At 39.4% G+C, this 26040-nt stretch overlaps 1 long non-coding RNA gene across 1 annotated transcript in view; it reads right to left on the bottom strand.

Annotated features, from left to right (window-relative positions):
- Nucleotides 1-3996: 3996 nt before the first annotated feature.
- LOC102133860 (uncharacterized) overlaps nt 3997-26040 on the bottom strand; it is a 31722-nt gene continuing 9678 nt past the window's right edge. Inside the window, exons 5-8 of the long non-coding RNA XR_010583723.1 lie at nt 22252-22343; nt 5874-6096; nt 5106-5205; nt 3997-4180 (exon numbers count right to left, since the gene is read on the bottom strand). This is a non-coding gene — a long non-coding RNA (uncharacterized lncRNA). The remainder of the gene's footprint in view (nt 4181-5105; nt 5206-5873; nt 6097-22251; nt 22344-26040) is intronic.

Here is a 26040-nt window from a genome sequence, read left to right as displayed (position 1 = left end):
CAGGGAGACTGAGAAGATTTCAAGAATTAAGCGGAATTGAAGCCCTAAAGATGCAGAGGAGTTAGCTTGATAATGGGGGGTGGGGTGGGGATAAAATATGGTAGAGAATATTTCAAACAGAGCATTCCAAGAACATGCGAAGGCCCAGAGGAGAGAGAAAAATGGGGGTATCTTCCAGGCAGTGAGGAGCTTAAAGGACACAGTCAAGACAGCAAAAGCTGGAGAGGTTGGCAGAGGCCAGTTTCTGAGAACAGAGGGTAGAATGGAGGTTGGAGGGTGCAGCAGGGGAGACATGGCTAGGTTTAGGTAGCAAAAGAACAGTAAAGCTATGACAAAGGGATAGGATTAGATAGAATAGAAATGGGGCCAGATCAAAAGTGTTTGGAACCCAAACCGAAGACTATTTGACTTGAAGATTATGGGCTCATCACTTCCCACTCTTTCTGGGGTAGCAGCAGGGAATCCCTGAGGCTTTGGAGGAGGTGAACGATAGCAGCAGAGCTATGTATTGGGAAGATGAGCCTTGGAGCCGCATGGAGGGGCAATGATGACTCATTCACTCTTTTATTTTTTTCATTCAATAAATACTTGCTGAGTACCTAGTATGTGCTAGACACCATGCAATACTTTTAGGCTTGGAGACTGGAAGGATGGTGTGTCATTAGCAGAGCTGCAAACACATTTTAAAAGTCTGTTCTCTAATAATCCTTTAAGACCCAATTTGAAAGCCCTCATCCATAAAGCTTTCCCTTCCAATGTCACTTAAAACTTCCCTTCTCATAGGCACTTACTCTGTTCCGTGACATCAGGCAGCCTTGTTGCTGCTGTCTCAGACTAATTCACTAATTGACACTACACATCTTATCTCAAGTGTTCCTCAGGACTCTTAACCTGCATTATTTTTAAGTTCTGGAGTGCCTCATGTAGTTCTGGACACATAACAAATGATTAGCTAAGAGGGCTGAATGACTGGACAAATGAATGAATGAACAAGATTTGCATGAGGACGATCTTTGAATGTTTGCTGAGATGTTATGTTTTATCATGCTGGATTCCATTCATTTCATCCCATGAAGACACTAATAACAAACACTTGTTTTTAACTTACAAAAGTTTAAACATCAGTCCTTAACATACCATAATATCGTCCCCTAGTCATTATAATTTTTGCCTTATATAAGGTGTATTGGAAGCCTAGTGGCCTGGTTTATAAACAACAGAATATTCAGTATTGTAAAAGTGCAAAGTAATTCAAGCAAGAAATATATATCCCCAATACTTATGAAACACTTACTTTGCATCTCCTGATGACCAGCTCTGACCAGCTACTTTCTACAAGGAATTGGGAGCATGCATTGAACACTTTTTATGTGCCAGTAAATGTCCTAGGAGTTGTATTTGCATTATTTCATTTGTAGGCTTCATAGTAAAACAGGATATATGCAGAGATTTCTTCTGCTCTGGTTTGTACTTGACTACTGTATATAACTTGATTGATTAAGCAAGGAATATATTTTTACATCATGTAGACTTCACTTGGTCACTACACAATTGTAACAGGGAATTGTCGCCTCACCCTCTAAAAAGCTGGTATTCCAGTAGACCAACATCTGGCAGCTTTGTTTGGGAAGCCGGCTTGACTTCTGTTTTGTTGTTAACCATTTGTAATTATGAACTCTGATACTGTTTATTTTAAAGGCCCAGGAACCTATTTCTTTTGATCTGGTTTTTGTTTTGTTCATAATTTGGGGCTTTTAGGTTTGTTTCTGCTCAGTTTTGATCCCTCTATTTACGATTTTTAGTCTACAATAACAAAATATACTTGTTATTCGTTTCCTAGGGTTGCCATGACAAATTACCATGAATTTGGTGACTTAAAACAACAGAAATTTATTCTGTCATAGTTCTGGGGACTCAAGCTTCAAACTTAAGGCACTGGCAGGACAGGTTCCATGTGGAGGCTCTGAGGGAGAGCCCATGTCGTACTCCTCTCCAGCTGCTGGAGGCTGGCTGAGAGCCTTGGCTTTCTTGGCTTGTAGCTACATCAATCTAACCCCTGTCTCTGTCTCCACATGGCCTTCTCCCCTGCCTCTGCATGTCTTTCCTCTTCCGTCTTTTACAGAAATGTGTGTCCCTGGATTTAAGGCCCACCCTGTTAATACAGGATGACATCATCTCCAGATCCTTCACTTAATGATATCTGCATAAAACTCTTTTTTCAAAATAAGGTCATATTCACATATTCAGAGGTTCCTGGTGGGCATATCTGTTGGGGAAAGGAGGAGGTACCATTCAACCCACTACAGTACTTACAGATATCTTTTTCAATGCAAATTTTAATATTGAAAATCCCACAGGAAAAATTAAAATGGTGGTTATTACAAGTCTGAAACTCTCTAACGCCTAACTCTTTTTTCTCCACTGAAAAATTGCTTTGTAATGAAACTTTCATTATAAATGAATACATAATTAACATAAATGAATAAATAAACCACACTTTCTTAGGATTGTGAGTTATATATAAGTGAGTTAGTATCTGTAAAGCACTCAAAATAATACCTAACACATAGAATGCCTTCTACATTAGATAAATAATAAAATTATGTTCTAGAAGAGTTGACTGTATTATTGTTCCATTTTACAGATGAGGGACTAGGAAGTTCAGTGAGGTTCAGTTACCACCCCAAAGAGTAAAAGGACACGATTCAACTCGCATTGTCTGACTCCAAAGCCATGTTCTTTCACTGCACCACAGTGCCCAGGGGGAAGCTGGGAGGAAACAGCCTGAAATTGCCATGGCTCTGTTCCAAATGGCCCTGAACCTTGGTCAGAGTTGGCCCACTGGAGAGGGGACGTTCATCAGAGAAAGTTCTGGGGGCCAAGTCAGAGGTCAGTTACTATGAGGATTCGTCTGAAATTTGCAGAGGTATAGGAGGGATGATGGTCCATGAGAAGAACAAAAACAAACAGGGCTGGTGGAGTAAAAGAGGGATTCGATGCAAAAGAGAGAACCCGGTGAGGTCCTGGTAGTTGTGGGGAAGTGGGATTCCATGAAAATAGAGAATGTGCAGTAGCTGAAGCTTTTGGGGGCCAGGGCTCCCTGCAGGCCATGCCTCATAACATATCCTGTACAAAGGCTGAGTAAGGAGACCCCCTACCATATTTGAGGGATAGACAAGGTGCTGTTTCTCATACCCTCACAGTACAACACACAAGAATAAAAGCAAAGAAGAGAGGGAAGTCAGAGAGGTTAGGTTTCAGAAAGAAACGCAAATGAAGGCCCCTGAAACATACCATCTAGGCAAAAGAGGATCATAAGTGCTTTTTTATAAACATGCATCCTCTTCTACTTTTCTAAATTTTCCAAATTTTCTAGGCACAATATATTCTCATTTTATAGTAGAAAAACTAGCAATAACTTTTTTAGAAAATTTTATTTTGTATATATTTTTTGAGACAGTGTCTCTGTGTCACCCAGGCTGGAGTGCAGTGGTGTGATCATGGCTCACTGCGGCGTGGACTTCCCAGGCTCAAGCAATCCTTCCACCTCAGCCTCCTGAGTAGCTGGGAATACAGATTCACCATGATGCCTGCCTAATTTTTGTATTTTTTGTAGAGACAGGGTTTCACCATGTTGCCCAAGCTGGTCTCAAACTGCTGGGCTCAAGCGATCCTCCTGCCTTGGCCTCCCAAAGGGCTGGGATTACATGTGTGAGCCAGTGCACCTGGCAACAATAACTATATTAAACCCACTCTATTGAAAAGCAAACATTCTTTGTAGGCCATACACTCTGATGGGAGCTCAAGCTGTATCAGCTGAGGACTGTTAGAGGTCAAAGAGATAATACGAAAAACATGTAGAAACATCAAGATAAATAATAATAGTAATAAAGCATCCGTGGCATCTTAGTAAGGTGACTATGTTATGTTAGGGACTTTCATTAGGAAAAAAAGAATGTTAAATGGGATGATGAAGGAGAGGAGCGGCTAAGTGAATACTTTGAATCAGTATTTATTGAAGAAGACAATGGGGAAATTCTTGTTCCAAGGACACATTTTATGGCAAAGCAGAGAACGGCCTTGACAGAGATTCTTCAGTCTCTGAGGAGAAAGGTATGGAGCAACTTGAGGGACTCTGTGCAGTAAATCACCAGGACCAGATGGTATTCATCCATGGGTTCTGAATGAGATAAAGTGGGAAATCTCGAGTTCAGTGACAAGGATATATAAGAGATGCTTAAAAACAGCCAATATCCCTGAAGATTGCAAAGTCATTAATATGGTATCAAATATGTGTGTGGAGTGCGTGTGTGCACACATGATCCTTGAGTATCCTGGAGCCTTTGTATGGGCTGGGGTGGGGAACAGGGTTGATTTTCTTTCTTTAAAAAACAACAACAACAACAACAAAAAAAAAAAAAAAAAAAAAAAAAAAAACAAGAAAGACTCTTTAATGAAACAAAGGACAGGGAAATTTTAGGTAGCAGAAAGAGCATCAAAAGATAAGAGGCCAAATTTAAGAGCTGTTTAATAACATTGAGCAGTTATTTTCCAGGCACTTAGGGAAACACTAGGATATAAAGACAAATAAACATGCCTTCTGTCTAATGAGAAAGTTTATAAGCTAATGACTTTGGTTATTTTCATGGTCCTGCTACTGGCTTTGATGGTAATTGGCAATGTAGCACCTCTGGCACCACCAGTGGATGTAAGAAACATCTGGTAATTTTTTCTCACTAACAAAATCATAAAGAAAGTTTCGGGTTGTTTGGCAAAATGTGGGGACTGGGAAAGCAGAGATAGACTTTCACCTCTTTCCCATAGGAGTCAGTCTCTGAATCCTAAGAGTTATCCATTTGGTAATAATGGTAAAAACAGAGTAGCTAACATTTATTGAGTGCTTACTAAGTACCAGGCTCTTGCTTGATTCTTTACCTGTATCTCTCATTTCTTTCTCTAAACAGTTAATAAATAGAAGACCTAGAATTTGAACTGTAGTAGTACAATTCCAAAGTTCCTGCCTTTAACCATGACTCTATACTGCCTCTCTATGTGTGTGTTTTATTCGTAAAAGGGAATTAAAAGTTTCACAAAACAATTCTGACCCTTATTGCAGATGATTCTCTTCTGTTTTATTAAAAGAATGGTGCTCTCAAACCCCCAAATTGATTTCATGGCCCACCAACAGGTCACAATCCATAGTGTCTAGAGAAATAAGAGTAAGTAAGTAACCACATCCTCTTCAACACAGAGGAATGCAAAGCTAAATGAAAGCTCTGGTATTGAAATCTCAATGCATTAGTAAAGGTAATCAGACCACTTTTTAATTGTCTCGGACCATTTCGAGGTGCTTTTAACATGGGGGCAGCTGCTATATTCCTTCCACTCTCCTTATTTTAGAAGAAACTTAGAAAAGTGTTCATTTCTTCACATTGAATCGTTGGGAAAGAACCCTAAGGGTTAAAAAGCTATTTCTTACTTTGACCTGAAATCTGACCACCTGAAATCTATCCACTAATTCTGGTTCTACCACTTGGGACACACAGAATATTCTAATAATTTTTCTACCTAATATCCTTGAAATATTTGGAATGCATTAGTGTTTCTCCTGGTTGTTTTCTCCTTCAGCATAAACATTTCTAGATCTATTAACCATGGGTGAGTAAAAACTCAAAACCCAATCCAAACTGGCCTAAGCAAAAAGGGGCTTCATCAGCTTATATAATAGAAAAAGCCAAGGCTTGTCCTAGCTGCTGGCACAGCTTGATCTGGGGCCAAATTAATGACACCAGGAAAGACCAAACTCAGCATTATTGTCCACCATATTTGTTCCGATCTCCCGTGGAATATGGCTGAAGCAGCCTCAGACTTACATCTTCTCATGAATAAAGTCCAGCAGGAAAGTTCATTTCTTTCCCAGAAGTTTCAGCAAAAATTCTCTTCCATCTCAGCGGCTCTGAAGAGGCCATGTGCCCAGTCTTCCAGCTCTTACTGTGGTCAAAGGCACTGGATGCTTTGATTAGCCAAGCTTTAGTCTACCTCCGGGTTGAGAGGGCAGAGACGCGGTCTCTAAGAGGGAGATTGCAGGGGAGGAGTCTGGGATAAAGAGAGGCTGGATAAGGAAGAGGCAATAGATGTCCATTGCAAACTGTTGCTCACATTTCAGTGGTAAACTACTTCATCAAAGCAGCCTACCAAACATCAAAATAAAACACACCAGTTAGCCTTGAAAGTTCCCACAGGTTGGGGGGAGACAGATTGGCGCTGGGCAATAATGCCACAGTTATGCCCACCCATACACCGAAACGATGCCCCAGTAGAATAGTAACTCTTTACTCCTCACCTGCCATCTCCTCTGTGTAGCTTTTCCTATTTCACGCCCTTCATAGAGCTCCTATTGGCACTTCTACTATATTGCAATTATTTGTGTTGCAGGCTATGTTCTTCCTGACTGTGAGTTCCTTGAAGATGTGGATTATTTTATGAATCTCTATATTGCTCACACCTTGAAAATGCTGGACAAAGAGGCATATAATGATTGCCATGTGAATGAATTGCCCTGAGACCATCGAAGAGGATACTCCATAGCAGCTCTTTGAGCATGGGATCAACCTGCATCTTTCTCAAGCTGCATGGATTTTGGTATCCACACCCATAGAATCAACAGAAAAAAAAATGCTTTCAGATTCCCTGGCATCCTGGGGCATAGGTGGGTAACACAGCAAAGCTGAGCAGGAGAAATGGGAAGAAGACAGGGTCTATTAGACAGATGGGCTTGAAATTGTAGACCATGAGCCCAAAATGTCACAAATGTTAGAATTAGCAGTCCATAGCAACTGAGTTTAGGACTGACTCTCTTTACTCTGCTTCTTTTTAAACTGCCAGAGGTGCTGGGAAAGGGAAGAAGGTTAGGGATGAATCTGGAGAAAAACGAGCCTTGACTATGGCCAATATGAGATCTGATTTCCTACCCTCAGTTAAAGTGGGAAGAAAAGGCTCAACAATAGGTATTTACCCAGCATCCTGTGTGGAAGGACACAAACACAGTTCCCCATCACCGGGTTCTTGTGCTGTTGGCAAGAACTGCAAGAATTACTTACCTTGTCTCACATATTATTTAAGACTGAGGCAATACTTAATGCCTCTACAAAATGGCTTAAGCTCCTAAGATAAAAGAAGCTATAGAAATGAAGAAACATTTAAAACTGTTCAAAGCATGATGTAGGCTAAAAAAATGAAAAAAAAAAACCTGTTACGTTGATGAATCCTTCAATGCACAATTTTATGCCAACACAATTTTATGCAGAAGATGCAGATGACATAAATGTTTTTCCTTCACCTCAAATAGGGAGTCAAGTTGGAGAAGCAAGCATGAAAACAGAAACTAACCTTAAGCCAAAGCACAGGCCCTTAGCAATATTACTATATGCCCACCAGTCACCTGCCTGTGGAAATGAAATCATAACCATTCCCCTTTGCTCCCCTTCCTCTGCCACCCATCACAGGCAGTGAGTACTGTCACAGGGGTATGAAATAGCAAATAATGATGCCAATACTTTTCTTACTGCCTCCTAAAGACAGTCACTATTTATGGAACAACAGTTTGTAAGCTCAAAGTAATGATGGACAAATTGATTAAGAGATGCTTAATCTAAGGATTAGCATTCAGCAAATGCTGCTTAACATAGCCAACAAGGATTCAAAAGAGGAAGCAGCTGCGTTGTTCAGGAATTTGTTTGTAATAAAAGAGTAAATTTTTTGCCAGTAAAATTTGGCCTTAGTAAATTCTTTAGCATCATTTCTTTCTGGTTGGAAGTCCCAAGCTGGAAACTTCCTGGGATCAATATTCTAAAGACATGGTTCCTGGGTCTGAGGGGGAGGCAACAGCACCAGAGACATCAGAGAGTTCTGGGCTCCATCCCTTCCTAACAAAGAAGCTGTCTGAATTCTCTTAGCCTTGGACATCCTATCCACAAAATAGGGCTGATAAGCGATACCTTACAGGGGTTGTTGTGAACAATAAATAAGCAATCATGCATAAAGTTTCTAGCACTCTACGTCGGAGCTAAGAGGTTTTCAATCAATGTTTGTTCCTTGCCCTCCTTCCCTCGTCTTCTAGGGAGGGAAGTATACTTCTAGGGAGGAACAGTATACTTCTCCAGTATACTGTTTTAAAGCTACATTTTTGGCAAAAAGTGCAAAACTCCGTCTCAAAAAAAAGTTACTTTTGTTAGCCACTAAACTGTTTAAGGTAAGTAAATGAAGCATTGACATTTTTTCAGAAAATGAATTTTTTTTCTTTCGTTGTGTTTCACATCATATAAGCACCTTTACCAAAAAGCCTGAGAATGATGATGAGAAAAACAAAAAGCAGTGTGAGTATCTGTGTGGATTCTTTCTGTAAATTAAAGTCGTTCTTCTAGTAAGTTGATGAGGGGACAAGAAGGAAGATGGAGGAGACAAAAATTCAAAAATTTAGGGATGTCTATTATGTGATAGGAACTTAGTAGGCATGTTATATAACATTACCTTTTTGTTGTTATTGTTGTTGTTGTTGTTGTTGTTGAGATGGAGTCTCTCCTTCTGTCAGCCAGGCTGGAGTGCAGTGATGCAATCTCGGCTCACTGTGACCTCCGCCTCCCAGGTTCAAGCGATTCTCCCACCTCAGCCTCCCAAATAGCTGGAATTACAGGCACCCGCCACCACGCCCAGCTAATTTTTGTATTTTTAGTAGAGATGAGGTTTCACCATGTTAGCCAGGCTGGTCTCGAACTCCTGACCTCAGGTGATCAGTGCTGGGATTACTGGCATGAGCCACCGTGCCCTGCAGACATTACCTCCTTAATAAATATGATTGTATCTTGACCCCTTTGTGACATCAAACCTCAGCTCTGCACCTTGATAGTTGTGTGACTTTGGGCAAGTTATTTGACCTCTCTGTGCCTTAGTCTCAACATTTGTAAAATAAGGAAAATATTAGTGCATACCTCATAGGATTGTTAGAATTAGATGAGTTAAAACATGTGAAACCCTTAGAACAGAGCCTGACACATAGTAAATATTGAATAAACATAGTTGTTAACAATCATAAGGATAATGATAGTGACAATATTTTAAAGCCTTTAACATCAATGGTGGCACACAGTAGTTGCTTAATAAATGCTGCCTGTTATTACTCGGATAATAAAAGTAAAAGATGATTTCTTTTACAAAAAAGCATTCTCTTTCATTAAGTTGCTTCTTTATAGGAGCTGTCTCTATACTAAGCAGAAATATATGAACATCCACTCTGCTTTTATTTTATAGATTATCAAATCAGAAGATAAATTTCTTGCCTCTTTATACAAAATCTCTTTTTGGAGCTTATAGTGAGTTGGATACATGCTCTGAGTATCAGGCCATTAGGCAGAATTTCCAAGGATAGCAGTTCCTTAAGTCTCTCTCTGCCCTTATCCCCATTTACCCCCAAAAAACACCCACTCAGTGCCTAAGGGCCTCCAGGGAGGTGTCCTCTCCATTTCTCACAGCCCCATCCTCTCTGTCCCTCTCCCACCTCTCCAGCTCTTTACCTGTCACTCAGTGCACACTAAGATTCAGCAAAAGCAAACATGTGGAGCCCCCGACCACCACCGTGCCTTCTCTCAGGTTCACCAACTTTGCTTTGGCTTCTCTCTGTACCTGAATTGGTCTGTCCTAGACCACAGGAGGCATTCAGTGCAGGTTTACTGACTGAAGGACACTGAACTGCAAAAGAATCTGCATACCAAAGAAACTGTGTGCCATTCAGACCTGGGCTCACCGCAAATATTTACTCTTTAATCATTTCTGCGTGTACCTTCAGTTAGAGGAAAATAATGCATGTGTCTTAAACAATTTTCAATATATGACAGCAGAAATAGTTCCAGATTACCATATAAACAGATACAAAAGCAGCAAACCTCATGACATTGATTCGGAAGGCATAGAATTGTCTAGATACTTAGAATAATATTGAACATGGAGACTCGATTGAAAATGGACTTTTTCAAACTATTTTATTTAATTTATTTATTTATTATTTATTTTTGAGACAGAGTCTTGCTTTGTTGCCCAGGCTAGAGTGCAGTGACGCAATCTTGGCTCATTGCGACCGCCATCTCCTGGGTTCAAGTGATTCTCCTGCCACAGCCTCCTGAGTAGCTGGGATTACAGGCATGCACCACTATACCTGGCTAAGTTTTGTATTTTTAGTAGAGCCAGGGTTTCGCCATGTTGGCCAGACTGGTCTCGAACTCCTGACCTCAGGTGATCTGCCTAGCTCAGCCTCCCAAAGTGCTGGGATTACAGGCGTGAGCCAATGTGCCCGGCCTTTCAAACTATTTTATAAGTAACTCATCTACCCACCAAAGTGCCCACAATCCCAGGTGCTGTGACAAACGCAAAATATGTGATAGATCTGCTCTTTGCCCTCAAGGAACTTAAATACAGCTGTGGAAGGAAAAGATGCATGGGAGGGCTCAGAATATTTTAATGCTAAACTGGTGGTACTGAGAAAGCATCTCTTTAATTCTGAGAAAATGATTAGTTGGAGCTAAAATGAAAAAAGAATACAATAAAAAGTTGGAGTTCTCAAAGTACAAAAATACTGTAAAATTCACTTTAACTAGATTAATAACTTTCCCCCAAAATTTATAATTTTATACATTTTTCATGCAGGCTGTAGAATACTTAAGCTATGCTATACTATACCCTATATTCTTATGAATACTATTAAAAATGCATATTCACATGAACCACAAAGCTGTAACTCAACATTTCAACACCTATGACTTTCAAAAAATTCTGGAATTTTAGACCTGATTCTAATCATTTCCAAACTCAAATAGAGTCAAATTCTTCTATTTCCGTTTGCAGAAAGTTAAGAATACCTAATACATTAAAAACATGAGGAATTTTTAGTTCTCTGGGTTATCTACCTAGTCTGTGGATTATTTGGCTTCTTTCCTTTTTTTTTTTCTTTTGAGACAGGGTCTCACTCTGATGCCCAGACTGGAGTGCAGTGGCATGAACTTGGCTCACCGCAACCTGCACCTCCTGGGTTCAAGCGATTCTCCTGCCTCAGCCTCCCGAGTAGCTGGGATTACAGGCTTACACCACGACGCCCGGCTAATGTTTGTATTTTTAGTAGAGATGGGGTTTCACCGTGTTGGCCAGGATGGTCTCAAACTCCTGACTTCAAATGATCCACCCATCTTGGCCTCCCAAAGTGCTGGGATTACAGGCGTGAGCCATTGCGCCCGGCTCTTCGTTCCTCTTTATAGAGAGCTTGCCTCACTTCTGCCCTTTATTTGTAAAGCACTTAGAAGAGTTCTTGGCATGTAGTAAGTACTCAGTACCTATTACTACCATCACTACTGCTGCTATGACTATGAATATGACTACTACTACTACTGTGGCATCTGCTACTGCTCTTACTATTTCTACTCTTACAACTATTACTATTACTGCTGCTGCTACTATTCTACCTTTGTTCACTAGCACTTCCTTTACCAGAGGATTGGCAACATAAACAAAAGAACATGAGGCTTACCCTAAACCTAAGGGTTCTTAACTTGGCATCCAAAGACCCTTGAATATGTGAACTTGAATGGGGAAAGTTTACATCTTCAGTTTTACTGTCCTTTAATGTAATCACTGTGACATTAACACTATCTATGACTTTGTCACTCTTAGAAATCATAGATATATTCATCTCACTTTATAGTTGTTACAGAAATAGCATTTATGTTCGTCAGTACTTCTTACCACTAGATCTTCTTATTTAATGCATTAATAATGAAGGATATATATTACTATATCACATTTTTGAGATTTTATCTCAAAATCTTTTGATAGCTGTATATAGAATATACAACTGGTTCCCTTGATAGTCTTATGTATTTCATTTTATTCATTTAAAAACATTATGTTGAGAAGGGTTCAGCGGGCTTCATTAGATAGCCGAAGGGGTTCTAGCACAAAAAAGGTTAGGAACCCCTGACCTAACCATTCACTCACAAAGCTTTGATTCATGCTCTCCCTCTGCTCCAAATGCCCTACCCTCCTTTTCCCATTGATTCCCCCTTCACAACTTGTACAATTTTGCCTTCTTTGTGAAATATTTCTCTCCCTCTGCATCATTCTAAAGAAATTGTTGATTACACTTACTTCCTGAGTTTGTAGCTCTCTTTTACTAGTTATATGATCTTGGACAAGTTTTTTAACTTTCTCAAACTCATTTTCCTCAATTGTAATAGTAGTAGATATAATACTTAGAGTGGTTGTGAGGATGAAGGAAGATTATACACATCAAATGATTACTAGGACATCTAGAGTAGCAAATTCTCAAACTGTTTTAGTTTCAGAACCCTTTTATTCTCTTAAAAATTTGTAAGAACTTCAAAGAGCTTTTACATGGGTTGTAGCTATAGATATTTATAACATTCACTTTTTAATATTTCTTTACTAATTTATTTTAAAAATAACAATAATAAATATTGTTATGTTATACAAAATTATGTATTAACATAAACAACATATTTTCATGAAAAAACTTTATTTTTTAAAAAAGCAAGAAGACTGACATTGTTTTCCATATTTGTACATCTCCTTAGTGTCTGGCTTTAATATCTATTACAGTATGTTGTTTTTAAGAATCAAAAGAAAATTGAGCCTCACATAGACATGTAGATGAAAAAGAGAGGAGTATTTTAATAGTCTTTTCAGATAACTGTGGATATTTTTCTTGAATAGTCTATCAACTTGACAAATAGTATCTGGTTAGTTAGGTAAGTTGAGATGTGGAATCTGAAACAATATCAATCAACTTTTTATATTCTGTTGTATTTTTTTTTTTATTTTTTATTTTTTTTTTTTGAGACGGAGTCTCGCTCTGTCGCCCAGGCTGGAGTGCTGTGGCCGGATCTCAGCTCACTGCAAGCTCCGCCTCCCGGGTTCACGCCATTCTCCTGCCTCAGCCTCCTGAGTAGCTGGGACTACAGGCGCCCACCACTTCGCCCGGCTAGTTTTTTGTATTTTTTTAGTAGAGACGGGGTTTCACCGTGTTAGCCAGGATGGTCTCGATCTCCCGACCTCGTGATCCGCCCGTCTCGGGCTCCCAAAGTGCTGGGATTACAGGCTTGAGCCACCGCGCCCGGCTATTCTGTTGTATTAAAACACAGTGGCTATCTCGCACTTTGAGTGGGTCTTTTATTCACGCACAATTTTATACCATCATGCACTGGTCATTTGGAATAGTGTTGGTTCACTGGGTTATGCAGATCTACAAAACATTGACATGTTTCATTATGCACCATGGAAAAAAATTGCTTCCTTAATAGCACCACATCTCATCAGAAAAGTCTTTAGATTTGGGGGAAGCTGACAGTTTCACAGTGACGAATAAAAGTCCTCCAGAATTCTAATTTTCATACGAAAGTTCAAATTTTATCATTGGTAACAAATACTGTCAGTCATTTTTCATCAAAGTGGCAGGCCCCCTTCATTCATTTTTGAGAAAACATCAGCCAAAAATATCCATGTCTAAATAAATGTAGTTTGTCTGTCAGTTGTTCTTTTCAAGTGAAAATGTGTTCCGTGAAAAAAAGTGGCTACTCACTCATGCAAGTGTTTTTCCTCAAGACAAGCCTCATGTTTCGGTGTGTATCAGAGTGCTTTATGCGTATTTCCATGGTGTCATATAGAATATTGAATGGGTGTGGACTCAAGGGTCTATATTTATTAAAATTAATAATTTTTACTGCTTCATCAAAGCATTCTTAAGTGAAACTGGTTTTTCCCCCCTGTGTGTGCACGGCAGTGATAAATACAACAATGCATTAGTGGCAGATTCTGCTGCCATGCTTCAATTCATGTTAAGGCAACAACAGTTTTGCTCACCATTGCTTTTACACTGTAGGAGCAAATGCTAACACAGTAAAAATGCAAATAGCGTCTTAGTATTATTGTGAAAATTGTTTTGACATTGTGGACTTACCGAAAAAGTCTTGGGGAACCCAGGGGACACATGAACTTCAATTTGAGAACGGCTTGTCTACAGCATAGTATGTGCTTAATCAATGATGGACTGATTGCATATAAAACAGGGGTTCCATGAGATTATAATGGAACTGAAAAATTCCTATCACCTAGTGACATGGTAGCTGTCATCTGTCATCATGTCATATCACAATACTTTATGTTTTCTTTCTTTGTTAAGATATGTTTAAATACACAAACACCTACCACTGTGTTACAGCTGCGTACAGGATTCAGTACAGTAACATGCTATACAGGTTTGTAGTCTAGGAGCAATAGGCTATACCATGTAGCCAAGGTGTGTAGTCGGCTACACCATCTAGGTTTGTGTAAGTACACACTATGATACTCACACAAAATTGCCTAACAACGTATTTCTTAGAACATATTCCCATTGTTATGCAACATGTGACTGCAATTAGCTATGAGGACTATCCTTTCCAAATAAAAATATGAATTATAATACCAAATGTGATCTACATATAAATAGATAATAGGAAATGGAGATCATCCCCCCTCAAATCATTTTTGCTCTTTTTTCATTTTACCTCATTTTATAGTTAGATGTATACACAGTATCCAAACATTAAGGCCCAGGAGTCAGGCCTAACTCAGAATCCCATTACTATCACACTTACCTAAGCCAGTATCCCAATACCAGCACAGTACTTTCTACAGAGCAAGTGCTTAGTAAATACTTATTAAATAAATGAATGAATGAACAACTAAGCAAATTCAAATCATTCTATTCTGGGCTGATTGGCGACTCTGGTGAAAGGACAGAGACTGAAGTGGAAGATGGTTAGTTTCTTTATTTATGTTTGTTTGCTTTTAAGGCAGACATTTTACCTGTTGCACTCTTGTTTAGAAAATTAAATTTGTTTAATAACCAACCAAGGTTACTTTTTCAGGGAAATAACATTGACTTTTTTTCTTACTAAAAAGATAACATATGATTATGGTAGAAAGTGCAGACAAAAAAAAAAGAAGAAGAAGAAGAAGAAGAAGAAAATAAATTACTGGTCATTCCATCTGGAGATAATCTTTATTGCCAGGGTGTGGTCGCTCACACCTATAATCCCAGCACTTTGGGAGGCCGAGGCAGGTGGATCACTTGACCCCAGGAGTTCCAGACCAGCCTGGATAACATGGAGAAACCCCGTCTCTACAAAGGCGCGCCTGTAGTCCCAGCTACTCGGGAGGCTGAGGCAGGAGAATCACTTGAACCTGGGAGGCGGAGGTTGCAGTGAGCCAAGATTGCACCACTGCACTTTAACCTGGGTGACAAAGTAAGACTCTGTTTCAAAAAGAAAAAAGAGAGATAATATTTATTGAAATTTTATTATCTTTTTTCTAGGCATATAGGTGAATTTTTTTTACCTCCTGTTTTGTTGCCTCCTGTTTTCATCTCATATCATACAATGAATAATGTCCTTCTAAATTATTATGTCTTTCTCTATTATTTCTTTTCTTTTTTTTTCTTTTTTTCTTTCTCTTTTTTTTTTTTTTTTTTTTTTTTTTGAGACAGAATCTTGCTCTGTCACCTAGTTTGGAGTCCAGTGGTAGGATGTTGGTTCACTGCACCCTCCACCTCCTGGGTTCAAGCAATTTTTCAGCCCCAGTTTCCCGAGTAGCTGGGACTACAGGTGCATGCCGCCATGCTCAGCTAAGTTTTTGTATTTTGATAGAGACGGGGTTTCACCACGTTTCCCAGGCTGGTCTCGAACTCTTGAGCTCAGGCAATTGCCCACTTCGGCCTCCCAAAGTGCTAGGATTACAGCCATGAGCCACCGCGCCCAGGCTGTAACATATTTCTTAATATGTATATATTATTTGAATGTACACAGAATTAAAGTGAGTTTTTAAATAAATATTATTTTTTATCCACATTATTCCTGTCCCATCTCATCATCAGCCAGAAAAACTATGAATCGGAAATAATACAGAAGGAAACAGTAAGTAAATTTAAAGGATCTACCAAAGCATTTTTACCTTTCCTTCACTGTCATAAGCACCATGGCAATGAGTAACATGCATGGCAGAAACAGTCCTGAAAACAAGAAAGACATAGAAACTTAGAATGCAGCCGGGAGTGGTGGCTCACGCCTGTAATCCCAGCACTTTGGGAAGCTGAGGCAGGGGGATCATCTGAGGTCAGGAGTTTGAGACCAGCCTAGCCAAGATGGTGAAACCCCATCTCCACTAAAAATACAAAAACTAGCCGGGGATAGTGGCAGGTGCCTGTAATCCCAGCTACTCGAGAGGCTGAGGCAGGAGAATCCCTTGAACCCGGGAGGCAGAGGTTGCATTGAGCTGAGATGGCACCACTGCACTCCAGCCTGGATGACACAGCAAGACTCCATCTCAAAAAAAGAAAAAAAAAGAAATCTAGAATGCCCACAAATAAGATATTTTAAGATGTATCTAGAAAGAAATAAACCTAGATCATGTAGCCAGGGAGAAAGAATTTCCCTCTTGGAAGTTGCACAGGAAAAGTGCTCAAGGATGGGATGTATGTAAATAGTTCAGATGGTCCATTGAAAGTCAACTCAGAAGTTGCAGGAAATGAATGCGCAGAGACATAAAGCAAAAAATAAATAAGGGTTGAAGAATAAAGAACTCTGCTACCGCCTAGCTAAAAGGGACTTTTAGGTGGAGGTTAAGGGCACTTCATTCTAAATTCCCTGCTTCAGTTCTTTGAAAGTCATGTATCTATTTTGAACTTTCTTCTTAACTTCAAAGAGAGTATAGTCTGTTGAATATAAAGGAAACATCCAATTGAGAAGAACACTACCAAAGAGAGAGAAGAAGTCAACAGGTAACAGAGCGAGATTACAAATAAGAGGGAGATGAAGTGGAACTGGATGGTCCTGAAGAAAATTCTATGTAGTCTCTCACTCTCCCCTGCCTCTCGGAATATCTCCTATAACCTATTGTATGTACTAAATCAGGAGTCTGGGAACAGCAAGTAATTTCTGAATTTTAGTAAGGTTGAAAAGGTCATTTTTACTCAACGTGGTTTAGTGGCTTAACTAAGATTCAGAGAGTTCCAAGTTCTAGTCTCAGTTCTTTCAATAAAGTATTGAAAAAAACCTAAGCCCCTCAGACCAGCATTCTACATCCTTAATTTACACTTAATTTATACTCAACTTCGCTATTCCTTCAATATCATTCATCCAGTGAAATATGTCCACTCCATCCAAGCCAATCTCACTACAAATCGTTGAATATATCTTGCTAAAAAAGCCTTCCTCCAAGTACTTACTTAGGTAATTCCTTCTTTCTCCCGTTTGTTCCTTCAATCAGATCAAAATGCACCTGCCACCCTGCAATGTTCCTTAAATAATCCCCCTCTGTTTTGATCATCCATTTATTCCACTCGTTTTAAAGAACACTGAAAGTGTGGACAAAAAAAGAATTAGAAAAGTTTATTCATACTATCAATGGCATATTGCTTTCAAACTGTTTAATTTGGGCCTTTTTTATTCCTTGATTGGATTGTAAATTTCCTGGGGGGAGGTATTATGGCATATAATTTTTTTTCAAGACAATGGAAAATAGAAGAAAGAAAGAAGGAAGGAAGGGAAAAGAAAGAAAAAAGGAAAATGGAGAAAGTACAAGAAAAGAAAGTAGAGAAATAAAAGGTAAATCTGAGAAGTTCTATTTTCTAACATATAAAATGAAAATAATGACATGGAGCTGCTTTGTGAAAGTCATATTGACATAAGTAGATCTAATTGTAATGATCAGTCAATTTAAGATTGAAATCAAACTCCCCCATCCCCCGTAGCCTGCTTACTTTTTCTTTTGTACACTTATCACCTTTTAACACACTATATCATTCACTTACTTATTATTTATATTTTATTATTATCTCTGTACCCCTTCCAACTTGAAGCAAGCTCTATGGTGGCAGGGATCTTCATCTGTTTTCCTCACTGACGTTTTCCTCCAGCCTCTGGTAAACTCTCACTGAATGAAGAAAGCTCTCTGAAAACATCATATATAAGCTCTGGAATTTACACAAATGCCCACAACAGAGTCACAATGATCAATGGAAAAATACTCCCTCATTAATGCCACATACCAGCATTATCAACCATCTAAAAGATGAATGATTTAGACCCCAACCAGTTTAAACTCCATGAAAAGCATATGCCACAGAGAATCAAGCAGAACTTTACAGAGAATATGGTAAGTGTAGACTTCAATACAGGCCCCCTAAGGGGGTAGGTGTTAACGAAATGAAATGGTGATAAGGGTAACAGGAGGCCAGTCTGACTTAGGGACCTTAAATGCTCCCTCCTCACTCACAGTGAAAGCCAAAAAGTGCCTACAAAAAGGCCTGGCTGTCTCCAGAAATCTCTCCAGGCAAGTCTCATATTTCCCCTCCAGAATCTCTCACTCCAGCTGGTTGACTTGACATAGGCTCTCTGCTTCCAACGCAGTTGTCATCCCCTGCCCTGTCTCTTTGGATGAAGCCCTGGATTCAGTAGGCCTACTTGATTCTAAACGAATTGTTTATCGTTCCCCTGGCTCAACTCCATTCCCTTGTTTGTTGAGGGGAGAAGTTTATAAAACCTTTAAAAGACATTTCAGGAAGAAAGAATATGAAAAAACACAGCGTTGCCTCAACCTCAGTAACTGTTTTCAGGGTAGCCAAAGCAGTCAAGTTGGCAGATAGGGATTCAAATACTGGTTCTACCACCTCCTATTTGATTGACCTATGAAAAGTGCATGACTTTCTGACACTAGGCTTCCTAGTCTTCAAAATAGGTGATGGCGTTCAGGACACACCACCCCAAATATTGCACCTTGGTATTTCAGAAAACAGCAGAAGCAGGAGGGCTGCTCTCCCCTTCTCCCACCTTTCTCCTGTGAAACAGGCCATAAAAGAATTATCTGGCTTCCCTTTAAAGTAAGACACAAGGGCTGAATACAGTGGCTCATGCGTGTAATCCCAGCACTTTGGGAGGCCAAGGCGGGCAGATTACTTGAGGTCAGAAGTTCTTGACCAGCCTAGTCAACATGGTGAAACCCCAACTATACTAAAAACACAAAAATTAGCAGGGCGTGGTGGTGTGCACCTGTAACCCCAGCTACTTAGGAGGCTGAGGCAGGAGAATAGCTTGAACCCGGGAGGTGGAGGCTGCAGTGAGCCGAGATAGTGCCACTGCACTCCAGCCTGGGAGACAGAGTAAGACTCCGTTTCAAAAAAAAAAAAAAAAAGTAGGACACAAGGACCTCACTCCAAAGGGATCCTCGCTATACCCAGAGGAAAGGAATGCTCTTCTCCTTGAAGATATGGAGACACAGGGAAGACTCTGAACAAATGAGCCTTGCTAAGTTCCCCCAGTTTATTACAATTATATCATAGTCTTTGTCCTCCAATCATACTGCGTGGCTGTCCATAAAAATACAGTTCTCCCAGTTTCTTTTGGTCTTCATTTCTGAAGGCAGCCATGTCACATAAAACTTACAGGCATGCCTTGGAGATAGTGTGGGTTTGGTTCCAGATTCCTGCAACAAAGCAAGTGTCACAATAAAGAGAGTCACAAGAAATTTTTGGTTTCCCGGTGCATATAAAAGTTATGTTTACACTATACTGTAATCTATTAAGTATGCTATAACATTATGTCTTAAAAAATGTACAACATACCTTCATTTGAAAACACTTTATTGCTAAAAAAAAAAAAAGGCTAATGATCATGTGAGCCTTCAGCAAGTCATCATCTTTCTGCTGTGGAGGGTCTTGTCTTGATGTTGATGGCTGCTGACTGATCAGGGTAGTGGTTGCTGAAGGCTGAGGTGGTTGTGGCAATTTCTTAAAATAAGACAGTGATGAAGTTTGCCTCATCATTTAACTCTTTTTTCATGAAAGATTTCTCTGTGCATATGATACTGTTGATAGCATTTTACCTGCAGTAGAACTTCTTTTAAAATTGGAGTTAATCCTCTCAAGACCTGTTGCTGCTCTATCAACTAAGTTTATGGAATATTCTAAATCCTTTGTTGCCCTTTCAACAATTTCCACAGCGTCTTCACAAGAAATAGACTCTGTTCCATCTCAGAAACCACTTTCTTTACTCATCCATAAGAAGCAACTCCTAGTTCTTTCAAGTTTTGTCATGAGATTGCAGCAATTCAGTTACACCTTCAGGCTCCACTTCTAATTCTACTTCTCCTGCTATTTCTACCACATCTTCAGTTCCTTCCTCCACTGAAGTCTTGAACCCGTCTAAGTCATCCATGAAGGTTAGAATCGACTTCTTCCAAACTAGTTTTAATGTTGATATTTTGACCTCCTTTCATGAATCACAGACGTTCTCATGGCATCTAGAATGGTGAATTCTTTCCTGAAGGTTTTCAGTTTACTTTGCCCAGATCCATCACATGATTCACTATCCATGGTCGCTATAACCTTATGAAATGTGTTTCTGAAATCATAAGACTTGAAGGTTGGAAATCACTACACGATTCATAGGCTGCAGAATGGATGTTGTGTTAGCAGGCATGAACACATTTATCTCCTAGTACATCTCCATTAGAGCTCTTTGGTGACCAAGTGCATTGTCAATGAGCAGTAATCTTTTGAAAGGAATCTTTGTTTCTGAGCAGTAGGTCTCAACAGGGGGCTTAAAATATTCAGTAAACTGATTATTATTCATAAACTGATGTGCTGTTATCCAGGCTTTATTGTTCCATTTCTAAGAGCACAGGCAGAGTAGATTTAGCATAATTCTTAAGGGCCCTAGGATCTTTGGAATGGTAAATGAGCATTGGCTTCAACTTAAGGTCACCAGCTACATTAGCCCCTAACAAGAGAGCCAGCCTGTCCTTTGAAACTCTAAAGCCAGGTATTGATTTTTCTCTATGAAAATCCTAGATTACATCTTCTAATAGAAGGCTGTTTCGTCTCCGTCGAAAATCTGTTGTTTAGTGTAGCCACCTTCATCAATTATCTTAGCTAGATCTTCTGGATAACTTGCTGCAGCTTCTACATCATCATTTGCTGCTTCATCTTGCATTTTTATATTATGGATATGGCTTCTTTCTTAAGCCTCATTAACCAACCTCTGCTAACTTCCAACTTTTCTTCTGCAGCTTCTTCACCTCTCTCAGCCTTCATAGAATGGAAAAGAGTTAGGGCTTTGCTTTGGAGGAGGCTTTGGCTCTCAGCCTTCATAGAATGGAAAAGAGTTAGGGCTTTGCTTTGGAGGAAGGTTGTGGCTGGTTTGATCTTCTATCCAAACCACTCAATCTTTCTGCATATCAACAATAAGTCTGCTTTGGCTGTTTTGCTTTCTTATCATTCTTGTGTTCACTGGAATAGCACTTTTAATTTCCTTGAAGAACTTTTTCTTTAAATTCACAACTTTGCTACCTGTTTGGCTCAAGAGACCTAGCTTTTGACCTATCTTGGCTTTCAACATGCCTTCCTCAATAAGTTTAATCATTTCTAACTTTTGACTTAACTTGACTTATCTTGAATGCTTACAGGCCATTGTAGGGTTATTAATTGGCCTAATTTCAATATTGTTGTGTCTCAGGGAATAGGGAGACCCAAGGAGACAGAGAGATGGGAAAATAGCTGGTTAGTGGAACAGTCAGAACATACAATATTTCTTGAATAACTTCACTGTCTTATATGGGTGTGTTCATGGAGACCAAAATAATTACGATAGTAACATCAAAGACTACTGATCACAGATCACCATAATAGATATAACCATGATGAAAATGTTTGAAATACTGTGAGAATTACCAAAATGTGATATAGAGACATGAAGTGAACACATGCAATTGGAGAAAAAAAAATAGGGCTGCCACAAACCAATTATTTTAAAATGCAATATCTGTGAAGGACAATATAATAAAATATGCCTGTATTAAATAAGTCTGTATGTTTGCCTTTTTTCTTGTTAATCTGTCTTTTACTGTAGGGGTCTCAACCATGAACCTAGCAATGGGGGAGGAAAGAAATCTTTTCTCCATACTCAGGCAAACTTTCTTCTCCGGGATACTATGCACACAGGCCCCTTTCTCCCATCTCTAGAGCTAGACTAATTTAACTTGAACTTAAAAACGTTGACTCTGTGTCCTACATAACATATAGTCCCAAAAAGCTTACAATATTCATAAAATATGTTTATAAGTCCCAAAGAAAATGTTATGGCAAGGTGCAGTGGGTCATACCTGTAATCCCAGGACTTTAGGAGGCCAAGGTGAGAGGATCATTTGAGATCAGGAGTTCAAAACAGCCTGGGTGACATAGCAAGACTCTGCCACTAATAGAAAGAGAAAGAAAGAAAGAAAGAAAGAAAGAAAGAAAGAAAGAAAGAAAGAAAGAAAGAAAGAAAGAAAGAAAGAAAGAAAGAAAGAAAGAAAGAAAGAAAGAAAGAGAGAAAGAAAGAATATTTCTATTACACCTGGAAATACCTGGGCATTGCAGTCAGGTCTGAATTAGCACAGCTACTTTCTAAGATATGATCTTCATTAAGATACTTTTCCTCATCTATAAAACAAGTATATAATTAATATTCACAAACTTCTTGTAAGGATCAAAACCGATAATGTGCATAGAGTGCTTGGCACAGCTCGGTTTATTTTGGGGGCTTAAAGACTAATCACTATTATTATTAATATTAATACTAGGGGAGGGCGTGATGGGCTTGCGTTTGTAATCCCAGTGCTTTGGGAGGCCGAGGCAGGAGGATCACCTGAGGTCGGGGTTCAAGACCAGCCTCACCAACATGGAAAAATCCCATCTTTACTAAAAATACAAAATTAGCCAGGCATGGTGGCACATGCCTGTAATCCCAGCTACTTGGGAGGTTGAGGCAGAAGAATCTCTTGAACCTGGGAAGTGGAGGTTGTGGTGAGCCAAGATCGCGCCATTGTACTCCAGCCTGGGCAACAAGAGCAAAACTCCGTCTCAAAAAAAAAAAAAAAAAAAAAAACAAACAAACAAAAAAAACAAAGCAAACAAACAAACAAAATATATATACTAGATATGGCCTAATATATTTTCTAATGAGACTAGTGCTGGGATAAAAGAGACTTGGGATACTTTCCTCGAAAGCTAGGTCTGAGTCTTTCTTCCCCTTAGAATACAGTACATGGGAGGTGCTCAATTTTTATAGAGTAAGTCAATGAATGAATGAACAACGTAATAGAACACTGCAAAGGAATTCAAGAGTCCTAGCTACTTGACCTACCTCAACCACTAATTAAATAATTGAGAACTTGTGGATTTTAGATCCCCACTGTTGTCCCTTTTGTCTTTCACACTGCTTGATTCTGATGTGATTTGAAAAGGTCCAAAATAAACATGAGAAAAGAAAATAAAACTCTTATTTTGTCCCTGAAACCTGTTCCTATGGACTGAATTTTGTCTCCTCAATATCCATATGTTGCAGCCCCAACCTCCAATGTGGCTATATTGGGAAATTGGGCTCTTATGGAAATTATTAAGGTTAAATTAGGTCATAAGGGTATGTCTCTGATCCAATAAAATTAGTGACTCACAATTGCAAAAATATGGAACCAGCCCAAATGCCCATTTATCAACGAGTGGATAAAGAAAATTATATATATATACACACACACACACACAAACACACACACACACACACAATGGAATATTACTCAGTCATAAAAAGAAACAAAATAATAGCATTTGCAGCAACATGGATGGAATTGGAGACTATCATTCTAAGTGAAGTGACTCAGGAATAGAAAACCAAACATCGTATGCTCGTACACATAAGTGGGAGCTAAGCTATGAGGATGCAAAGGCATAAGAATGATACAATGGGCCTGGCGCGGTGGCTCACGCCTGTAATCCCAGCACTTTGGGAGGCCGAGACAGGCGGATCACAAGGTCAGGAGATCGAGACCATCCTGGCTAACACGGTGAAACCCCGTCTCTACTAAAAATACAAAAAATTAGCCAGGCGTGGTGGTGCGCGCCTGTAGTCCCAGCTACTCGGGAGGCTGAGGCAGGAGAATGGTGTGAACCCAGGAGGCGGAGCTTGCAGTGAGCCGAGATCGCGCCACTGCACTCCAGCCTGGGCGACAAAGCGAGACTCCGTCTCAAAAAAAAAAAAAAGAATGATACAATGGACTTCGGGGACTTGGGGGAAAAGGTGGGAGGGGTGAGGGATGAAAGACTACACATTGGGAACAGTATACACTGTTAGGTACACACTGGGTACAGTATACATGTCTTCTTAAAAAAAAGAAGAAGAAGAAGAAGAGACACTAGCACCTATAGCCTCAACTACTCAGGAGCATGAGGCAGGAAGGATCCCTTGAGCCCAGCAGTTCAAGGTGGCAGTGACCTATGATCATGCCACTTCACTCCAGCCTGGGAGACAAAGCTAGACTCCATCTCTGAAAAAAAAAAAAAAAAAAAAAAGGGAGAGAGAGAGAGAGACCAAAGAGGTTACACTCCCTCCACCATGCGAGGACACAATGAAGAGGTGGCCAACTGCAAGCCAGGAAACGAGCCCCTAGCCAGACACCAAATCTGCTGGTACCTTGATCTTGGATTTCCCAGGCTCCACAACCGTAAGAAAATAAATTCCTGTTGTTTAAGCTGCCCAATCTATGATGTTTTGTTATGGTGGCCCAAGCTAAGACATTAGAAATATCTAACTCCATATTCAGAGTTCTCTGAGAATATCATTTTTAATCTCCACTTTGCCCCTCATTCCAAACCCCTGTAAGTTTTATATCCAGCTGTTCCTTACATGAAATTACTGCCTCACAGCAACAGATAGGAAATTCTAATCAACTACTCATTGAGTTGAATTTACAAACACTTAGGTACTACACTTCAGAGCGTTAATTATCATTTTTGTAAAGCTGACATTCTTTACTCTTTTGTGTACTTGACATTTATGGAACAAATTCATGTTTGTTAAAGAAGTTTAAAAGAGTATTCAATGCAAAGTCTCTAAGATACTAAAGTAAATTTACTCATCAATTTATCCTAACAAATTGAATTCTGTCATAGCTAAAAGAATGGGGAATTCCCTTTCACTTACCAAAGGAAAAATGAGGCTTTTGACAAATTCTAAGACCAGCTAGAGTAGGGCATGGTTTCCTGGTGAAGATGAAATTTCTGAATAAACAGGTCCCACCTGGGAGATATTTATAGCTTCCAAACCTATGCTGCTCAGTATGGCAGCTACTAGCCAAATGTGACCATTGAGCACTAGAAACATGGCTAGGATAAATTGAGATGTTCTCTAAGTGATGAGATGTTCTATTTCATTAATAATCTTTGTATTTATCATACATTAAAATAATATTTTGGATATATTGGGATAAATACAACACATTATTAAAATTAATTTTACCCTTTTAAAAACTTTTTAATGTGGTTACTAGAAAATTTTAAATTATATATATGGATGGCATTATCTTTCTATTGAACAGTAATGTTCTAATTAATTCCTTGTCACATCTGAAAGTCTGTAGTTAGTTAAAGTGAAGTATAAGGCAAGGATTAAATACAACCAACAAATATGTTTTATTTGGCCCACACAATTAAAATAATTTGCAATTGATTGGCAGCATTTAAACATTGACAAATTTCACATCAAAATGCAGGCTCTCACCTTCCTTTGAAAAGTCAGATCAAGAAACAGACCTACATTTCTGAATGGCAAGAGAAGGAGCAATGACTGAAACTGATTAGTAGCTGTCCTCTTTGAGCAAGACATGAGCTTTGCAATTCACCCTGGCCTATTCCCCTTTTCTGTCAGGTTCTTGTGGAATTTTGATGTTTGGCTGTAGAGAAAGGGGCTTTAAACGTGAGTAAAGTGAAGGGGAAAGTGCATTTTTTGGCCTTGTACGGATATCTGATTGAATTCCAGTGCAACCATGCAAATGGCCCTGTGACTTTGAACAAGGTACTCGATTGATTTCCTCATCAGTAAAATGGGAATAATAATAGCTACATTGGGCCGGGGGCGG

Source organism: Macaca fascicularis, chromosome 1, assembly GCF_037993035.2.
Source record: "Macaca fascicularis isolate 582-1 chromosome 1, T2T-MFA8v1.1".
NCBI lineage: Eukaryota > Metazoa > Chordata > Mammalia > Primates > Cercopithecidae > Macaca > Macaca fascicularis.
Note: the sequence above shows the minus strand (reverse complement) of the source record. Positions and strands in the feature narration are given on the sequence as shown.